This window comes from Glycine max, chromosome 18 (genome assembly GCF_000004515.6).
Source record: "Glycine max cultivar Williams 82 chromosome 18, Glycine_max_v4.0, whole genome shotgun sequence".
Classification (NCBI taxonomy): domain Eukaryota; kingdom Viridiplantae; phylum Streptophyta; class Magnoliopsida; order Fabales; family Fabaceae; genus Glycine; species Glycine max.
In genome coordinates, this window is record NC_038254.2 from 21,265,592 (window position 1) to 21,274,865 (window position 9,274).

Below are 9,274 nucleotides of genomic sequence, written 5' to 3' on the forward strand. Positions count from 1 at the left end.
CCGGACCTACATCCAGTTTGTTTTAAGTCCTCTTAGAATTCCACTATATAGAGAACACTGATAAAAACACTATGCACACACAATTCTCTAATAGAAAACAAATCTTTCTCTTGAACCCTACAAGAAAATATCTAGAATTGAAACTCTATCAATTCTCCAACATTCTTGTTAACCCTAACCAAGAATAACACTCTAAAAGATTAAAAGATAAAGGATTGAATACACTTGAAATGTGTAAATCTCTAATCTTCAATATTTCTTCACAAGATGATCAAATCATGATGTTAAAATGAATGATTCTTTGATCAACTTCAATCTTCAGACTTATTGCATTGCTATTCTTTTAGAAGACTCTCTTGAAATGTTTTTCTCCAAAATTGAACGAATCAAGAGTCTTTTTCTAAGAAAACACATAAGGATATTTATAAATTTTGACAGTTAAAATATATCTAATCGATTATAAAAATACATGATCAATTTCGTCAAAATCGCATTTGTTCTGCAATTCCAGAAACTAGTTAATCGATTATCATAATGGGTAATCGATTAATTTGTTTCAATCTGAAAAGTTCAGTTCCTTTTGTGTTGACTGGATAATCAATTATCATGTGTAGTAATCGATTATATATTTACACAGAGAGCTTCTCTTTGTTTTCAGGAGTTGGGTAATCGATTATCATATGGGGTAATTGATTATCCTGAGCTGATGAACCTTCCTTCTTCTGAAACTGGCTTAGGCATTCGATTAGCAAATAAGGCAATCGATTAATTCAAAGTAAGTTCTTAAGAAACTTAGAGAAAGAAATCTCCATCTAGTTCACAATTGAATATCACACATGCCTAGTCTAAAACATTCAATACAAATGCCTCATCTATTAAAATATGTTAGACATTGCAAAATTATCAAACCAAAACTAAAGTTAGGAGCTTTAAGCTTTGTTCTAACATTCTCCAATTATAGGCACTCTGACTTGAAGTGTCTAGGCTTCTTACACTCATAGCATATTATGAAGCTTTTTTCTCTTTAAATATCTTCTTGGAGGAGTTTTTCCATCTGGACCCACTCTTGTTCTTCCACATCTTTCTAATCTTTCTCGAGATGAAAGCCAACTCATCATCCTTATCATATTTTTCTTTAGAGAAGTTTTCAGCACTTGGTTCTTTGGATGCACCTTTAGACAATGGTCTAGATGATGATTCCTTGGACAATGGAACTTACTTTTCTTTTAGGGTGCTAGGAGCAAGGGATTTTCCCTTCTTGATTCCTTTGTCTTCTTGAAGTTCTTGTTCATGGACCTTTAAGGTTCCAACAAGTTCTCCAAGGGACGTGGTGTCAATATTCTTCAAAGCTCTCAATGTTGTAACTATGGTCTCCACTTTTTAAAACAAACTTCTCAAAATTTGGTCAATATGATCATAATTGTCAAAAGTTCTACCTGAAGATCTTACTTCATTTAATATGGTTTGGAAGCGTCCAAAGATACATTGCATGTCTTCACCTTCATCCATGGTAAATAACTCATACTTATGCGTGAGTAAACACAACTTGTTCCTCTTTACCTGTGATGACCCTTCATATGTTATGGATAGTGTGTCTGACATTTGCTTTGCACTTCTGAAGTTGTGGACCTTGGTGTATTCCTTTTTAGATATAGCACTCAACAAAGCATTTCGAGCTTTGGAGTTGAGCAAAAATCTCTATTTTGCTTTTCCGTCCACTGGCTTCTAGGAATCTCACTTAGCTTAGCATCATATGGAATATAGTTTCCATTTTTCTACAACTTTCCACAGATCAATGTGTGTGGGCTCGAAGTGAGCAAACATCACTTTCTTCCAGCAATCGTACTTGGCTACCTTGAATAATGGTGGTTTGTTGGTAGCATATCCTTCTTCCATTTCTTTTTTTGACTGGATCTTTTTCTTTGTATTGTTAAATACTCAACCCAAGAGGTCAAGCTCTAATGCCAAGTGAAATAATAGATATCACACTAGAAATGGAGGTTGAAAAGTATGCTAGATAAAAAGGAAATCTTTTTCACAAACAGATTTTTTTGCAAGTAGATATCCAAAATTCAAGTTACTAATAGTGTTGTCTAATGAGTAAAAACAATTTTGATTAAAATAAAAGAGTGTTTTCTAATGTTTGATAAAGTAGTGTTTTCACGTAGGTTTTTCAAAAGAACACTTGTGTGACTAAGTGTGTCGAGATAAGGTTAAGAGAATACTAATCAAATAGCTTAAGAGAGAAGTAGAAATACTTAGTTTATACTGGTTCACTCAAACAGATTCATGTCCAGTTCTCTTTCACAAACTAGTGAAAGGTTCCACTAATCAAAGCTTGATTACATACAAGTATTTGTCCTACCACTCTTGGCTACAGCAATATTCTCAAAACCAACAATATTCTTAATAAGAACAACTTTTCATTGAATGGACGCAAACTAATAAGAGCTTTAAAATAAAGAGTAAATACCAAATATGCTCATATGTAGTAAGTCATGTTTACTAGAAAATAATTCATTAATCCGTCAACAATTTATATTTTTGTAATCATCAAAATTATGAGTAAGGATGGATTGTATAATTATGATAATGGACCATCTAGACTTAACAAGAAATTTAGTGATTTTTATTTTCCTTATTTTTGTTTATATTCTTTTAAATACTTCTTCCAATTCCTTATCTATAGTTGGTTTTGTTCTTATATTTTTAAAAAAAAAAACACTAAATTAAAAATAATTTATAAAACTATTAAAACATTTTTTTTGTTTTTATTTATAAAATAAATAATACTTTTGAGTAAAACCTAAGTTATATTAAACCTTAAATTTCCTAAACTTAAAAAGGCTGAACAACTCAACTATATCTACAATTTCCATTAAATACTCATAGCAGGTATTTATTTTCAAAACTTTAGCATTTCATTGAGAAAAATTCAATATATAGCAAATTGTTGTTTTATTTTATTTTTCACTTACTTTTATTGAATATATGTATAAACAAAAAAATTAAAATCATTAAATATATATAAAAAAAAAAAACATGTTGAGAAACATTGTCATACTCGTGCAAGCCTATAGCACACAACAGAATCGTTATGGTTGTGGAAATCAAAGCAATAGGAAGTCGTACGCCTTGAAAAGCACCTCCGCTCAATGAAAGTGTTTATACATTTCTGTTTAGATTAAGATTTGCTTGACGGTTATAGTAATTAACATAAACATATAAAGACTTCTTAGTGAAGTACTTATTGAAAAAAATATTACTCATTTTGATAGTAAATGGAAATTAAAATATAGAGTATGAAACTAAAAAAATCATTTTCAAATTATAAGGACTAAAAGAGAATTAAAATTCAAATGATAAGAATTATAAAAATCACTTTCAAACTATAGAGTGACTAAAAGAAAATTAAAATATAAACTATAAATACTAAAAAAGAATTAAAATCTAAACTATTAGAATTAAAACAATCACTTTTAGATTATAAGGATTAAAAAAATAAGAATAATGAAACTATAGAAAATAAATAAGTAATTAAACCTAAAAAAAAACAAACTTAATCGTATCTCACTTAGAAGAAAATCTTTGAAACATATGTGTTATCTATCATAAAAATATAAAATATATATTTAATATATATTATTTTATCTTATAGATGTCACATTTATGTCTGTTTCAAATGTAAATTATAGTATTCATTCTTATGTGAATGGGAATGAAAAACAAGAGATACTCTTTCTGGAAATATATATTATTTTAACTCCTAAGGAAGTCCTTTATGAAGCCTCCCGAATTTGATTGATTTATTTATTTCCTTTTTACACGCAGAAGAAGATCACTTTAATTTAGAAAACAATCAACACAAACTTACTTTGCCCCTTTTTACATCATGTTTTCGTTGCGATCCTTGATACTGTGGAAAATTGCAGACAAATTTGGTTGATGAGACTGCAATTGCGGTTGCGGTCGTGATGAGGTTGTGGTGATTCCAAAAACCTACACCAAGGTTCGAGACTGTTTTTTAAAATCATGATATTAATGTTGCAGCTGAAGTGGTGTTTGTGCACCGTATTTTAAAACCTTGTCTTTGATGATGAGTGCTTTTGACCATTGGATAAGTGTTATATGAACTGTAATTTTCTATTTCTTGCATGGCTTTATGTTGATAATGAATTAAATCAGGTTTTAAAGTGGTTCACAATCATGGTATGATGCGGTTGTTGTGGCCAATGCAATTGAGATGCTGGCATTTGCAATTTAAAATCCAGAATTGAATATTGTCAGTTAAGGCTTGGTGATGTTTAGTTTGATGATCTAGGAAGGGATGGATTAACGCATAACATGCTGGAGTTGATACATTCGCATTGGAAGCGTCGCCGAGTCTGTAAAATTCGTTGTTTAGGAATTCCAACGGTAGATACGGATAATGTTTGCCATCATATTGAGGTATCACATCCCTTTTCATTTCTTCAAAATCGATTTGTAATCTTGTGGAGTATGTGATTGTATATTTCTTACCTCAATGTCGTTTTGTTTTATTTTTTACTGATAAAAAAAATGTCTTTTTTGTTTAATCTGTGGTCATATTTTATCAACACTTGCACAAGATCATTCCAGGGCATAGATTGCTCAACATAGATTATGACCTGGAAATGAAAATGTTAGTTAGAGAACTTTTAGCTGAAACTGTTTTTCAGCAAATTTTAAAGTTCTAGTATAGTGTTTTAAAATTCACGAATGGCATATAACGGTTTTTAGCAGTGGTGGACACAAGTTTGGTTGTACTTGACCAAGTAAGGTATCAAAAGTTACTTTGAACTCCTGGTAGGTTCCCATTTGAGTTGTTGAAACGTACATGATGATTGATGCTCTAGCTGGGTGGTCAAAAGCCATTGAATGCTGATTTTGGGACAATGCTATTTGTTCTGAATCTGATGCATTTATTGCCATGAAAGCCGGTGGCTCAAAAGAAAAAGTACTTTTACAGGGGCGACTGGCTTTGGAGGCTGTTGTAGCCTTTCTTCTCTTTTCAAACAATTATTCTTTATTAAAATAATAAGAATGTAGCAATGTTCAGTTGAATTGTTCTGGCAGGTTCTGTTTCCTAGTTGAGGCATTTTTTTTGTCTTCAATACAGTCTTTAATTCATAGTTCGATTGAGAATAGATTTTGTTGATGCTTTTACTTTTTTTTTAGTTCCTCTTCCATTCAATCAATTACAGCACACAATGTTGGCAAAAGCAAGAAATTATTATGAGCCATGCACGAAAGTCGGTTGTTGCTTAACGTCATTTGTTTACTTTTAAGTCAAACTTTGCATGTTATGACAGGAGAAGACGGGGGAAAATAATTCATCGAGTTGGTGGTGTATTTTATCTTTTCCGTGGCAGAAATTACAACTATAGTGCCCATCCACAGTATCCAGTGATGCTCTGGAAGCCAGCTGCTCTTGTTTACCCAAAACTTATACAGGATGCTCCGGGAGGATTAACAAAAGATGAAGCTGATGAATTACGGAGGAATGGGAAAAACCTGTTACCAATATGTAAATTAGGTGAACATCTATTGGGGTTTCATATTTGTCTTTCTAATGCACAAACACACACATAGCATGAAGAAATTTGACGATTTATTGTACCCTTTGTCTTGCCTTGAGTAACTGAAGTCACAGAAGTTGAGGCAAGGCTTTTTCTAAACTCAAACTCTTTAGGCTTTAAATATTTTAAATGTGTCTGAAATACATTTTGGTGCCATTAATAGCTGTCTGAGTTCTGCAACACTATTAACAAGTCATTAGGATTAATAATTTATAGAATTGGTTCAGAATATAAAGGAAAGAATGATTTCTTATTGTTGAACCCTAAATCTCAATTATTGTTAGAAGATACGAAATAAATGATTTCCCTCTATATTATTCTCCTCACTCTCTAAGAGTCTACCTTTCTCAAATGATAAGATGATTTCTCTATCACCCTCCCCTCTCTATTTATGGGCAATATGCCTTATTTTTTCTACCTAACTAACTAACTCCCTCACTAACAGACACCTAATTAACTACTAATTGGTATCTATCAATAATATTGAAGTATCACTGCCTGTAAGGTCTGAAAAGAAGGAAACGTAGTTAGGACAGTTACTGCAACTAAGTTAAGGGAATCAGTTAAATAAATATGGGAGAATAAAGATGAAAAGATTCATTCAGAGAATTAGACCATGTGTATGGAAGAGGAAACCCTTTGTATAGGGGAAGCTCTTGGAAGAGAATTCTTTTCCTGTTCTCAGTCATTCTATAAATTTTTCATTGTTTGTATCTATCATTCAATTTTCTTTCATGGGTTCATGACAATTGGTCTGACCTTCTGGATCTTATTGGGGAAGAAATGGAGAATTTGATGGTGCTCTTGAAGAAATGACCAGTGATCAGGGGCTACAGCCTCATTGGATTCCTGAATTTCTGAGATTAGAGTATTGATAGAATTGAAGAGCTTAAATAGATACTTCATAAGTTGCTGAGGAAGTAGGGAATTGATCCTGAGGAGGAAAAGGCGAAAGCACAAACATGGTGAGGACCTGCTTCATCACAATTGAACAAGAACAAGGAAAATGTGGGAGGATGTTCAGAGTTTGCCAATGATGAATCTTGTTCTTGGGTTAAGACAGTCATAGTTTCAATGGAAGTGGTGCATTGGGTTGGATGTCGGAACAGCAAGAAACAAATGCATAACAAGATTGGCCATTCAATAAGGTGCTAGAAAAACAAGAAACAAAAGCAGAACCGGTTAGTAACAGGGATGACCCAGTGGCAGAGTTGATAGAGGCAGAAGTCATAGATGCAGATGCAACAATTGATCACAATTTCCAAATCTCAGATTTGGTGAGGATAAAAGAACTTCAGAAAGAACTTGTTTCAATGAAATGGAAATTACTGGAATCATGACACTGTCCTTAAAATCATGACACTCTAGTTGAGGCTTGTGTTAACAAAAATTACAAAAAAAAATAAGTTTGGAAACTAGTTGTGTGAAACAAATTCAGTTTTTAAAATAGATTCAGTCCTTAAAACAAAATTGAAACCGAAAGACTAGGAATACAATGAAACAATTTTCATGTGACTATTTCCTTAATTATATATGTTACATCCATGTCAGTTTATTTAACCACAGTAATATGTGAGAGGATTTGTATTACATATTGTGACATATTAGCTTTGACAGTTTTATGTGTAAGTGGCTGGAGCAGTGCAACTATGTTTCGTGGCATTGATGTGATTTTTCGTGTCAAAGCAGAAGCAAATAACTCTAGCTTTCGTGTTAGAATCGATGTGATTTCACTGCTTCAAATGGGTGTCAAAACGCGCTGTGACATGCAGCAAGTACTTTTCAAAGGCTATCTTCCATGAATGCCTGCACTTTTTTTGGAGGGTGTATTCTTTCCATGTCTTTAAATATCTTTGGTTATTGGGTTTTTCATGCTCAAGCATGTGCTTAATCTTGTGTATCCTCTATAAGTACATACAGGATAAAATATTGACAACTTATTTAATGCTCTGTTTGCTTTAATTTCATTGCCCCTTGTTATGAGGTAAGCAATTGTTTGAAAATAAATTCATTCATGATCAATTGTATGAGAATTGTATGAGGTAAGCAATTGTATGAGAATAAATTGATTTATGATTTACATTTTTCGTGTAATGCTGCATATATGCGCCTCGGTATGGAACCAACTTGAGATGGACAATGGAGAATTGCTGCTTCTCCCGAAACTACTAGCTTCTTTTTCTACTAAGGTCAATATTTTGCACACTTTTATTCTATCACGTACCCTTCACAGTTAACTAAATACATTTTCTTATATACATATTGTTGTCTAGCGTGTGCTTGAGTATATTATCTCCTGTCCAATTAAAATATAGATTTTTTTGTTTACTTATGCTTTATTGTGTAATATGCCTATCTATCCTCTAACTTAATAGGTGGCAGGACCATTCAATTGCATTTGACACATTACCTATTCATTGCATTTTCTTAAGCACATACCAAATGCATTGATTTCTATTTGTTTCTTTAATTTTACCTCTGCAACTTTGTAGTAGTACTAGGAGAAATCAAAGAACTCAAAACAATGTTTTTATTCATTTGTGATAGATTGGCAAAACGGTCCATTCCCATAATAACAGAGCCAACATTTTCAACTAACGGTACTTGCCATCAAGCATATTCATTTATCACTAGTGAAGCCCATGCTATTTGGACTTCACAGTAGTCCAATGTTGTAAGTGTTGATGAGGATCAATCAAAGGTGGAAAGGTTTTCTTTAAAGAAAAAGGGAGCTGGACCGAAGAGTTGAATTGGCTAATGCAGATGTAGATTTGCACCTATTGAATGATGTTGAGAGAGAGATAATTGCCGAAGGAGAAGAAACACGGACTTCAAGGGCATGAAGATGAAGAATGTTATGATTTTTTTTAGCTTTGTTACCTATTCTCTTATGTATTCTTTCTTTTAGCTAGTGTTCTAGATTGATCTAGACTATCAAGAAATGTGATTGTCAAGGAAAAATAGCTTGACTGGTATTCTAATATGATATGAGACATGTTAATAGTAGTTGAGTTGACTAGAAATTTCTAGATAAATGAAGAAATAGTTGACAACTAATATTTATTGTTGTCTAACAATTTTTAGATTATTTTGTGTGATTTATTTGTGAATTTTTCTATGAGTGTGTTAATTTTAATTGGAATTTATGAACCCATTTAAACATCAAATGCAAGGAGAAAAAGTTAAATAAAGACATTTTTTATAAAAAAAATATATATGCATAACATTTGTAACATGTGACTTATATACAGTTATCAAATCATTGGTTAAAAAATAAATTTTTTGTTCATGTGTAACTTTTGAGTAATAATATTAGAATAGTTAGAGTTAACCACTAATATAAAAGAATAACATGTATTTATTATAAACTTAACCACCTTATTCATAGTACAAATACAAATTTTCATCATATGGTGTGTCTAAATTTAAAACAATAGTAAGAGTTAACATACATCAAAACATTTAGGATCATTATTTTTTTGTAATTTATAATGAAAGTTTGGATGTAAAATAGGGATGAATTTTTTTTCTTCCATAATAATTATTTAAATGTCTAACTTTTAATAAATAATCATTTAAAAAAATACTATTTTTACACAAAATTGAAACTAATTTTTATACTAATTGATGATAACCTTAATTGTTATTGTAATAACAACAAACACAACTAGTTT

At 31.6% G+C, this 9,274-nt stretch overlaps 1 long non-coding RNA gene across 1 annotated transcript; it reads left to right on the plus strand.

Moving 5' to 3' along the window:
• The first annotated feature begins 3,502 nt into the window (after window positions 1-3,502).
• On the plus strand, window positions 3,503-8,606 carry LOC102662299 (uncharacterized). Its single transcript, XR_419481.3, has 4 exons — window positions 3,503-4,009; window positions 4,322-4,449; window positions 5,334-7,789; window positions 8,148-8,606. It is a non-coding gene; the product is annotated as an uncharacterized lncRNA (long non-coding RNA).
• Window positions 8,607-9,274: the final 668 nt, after the last annotated feature.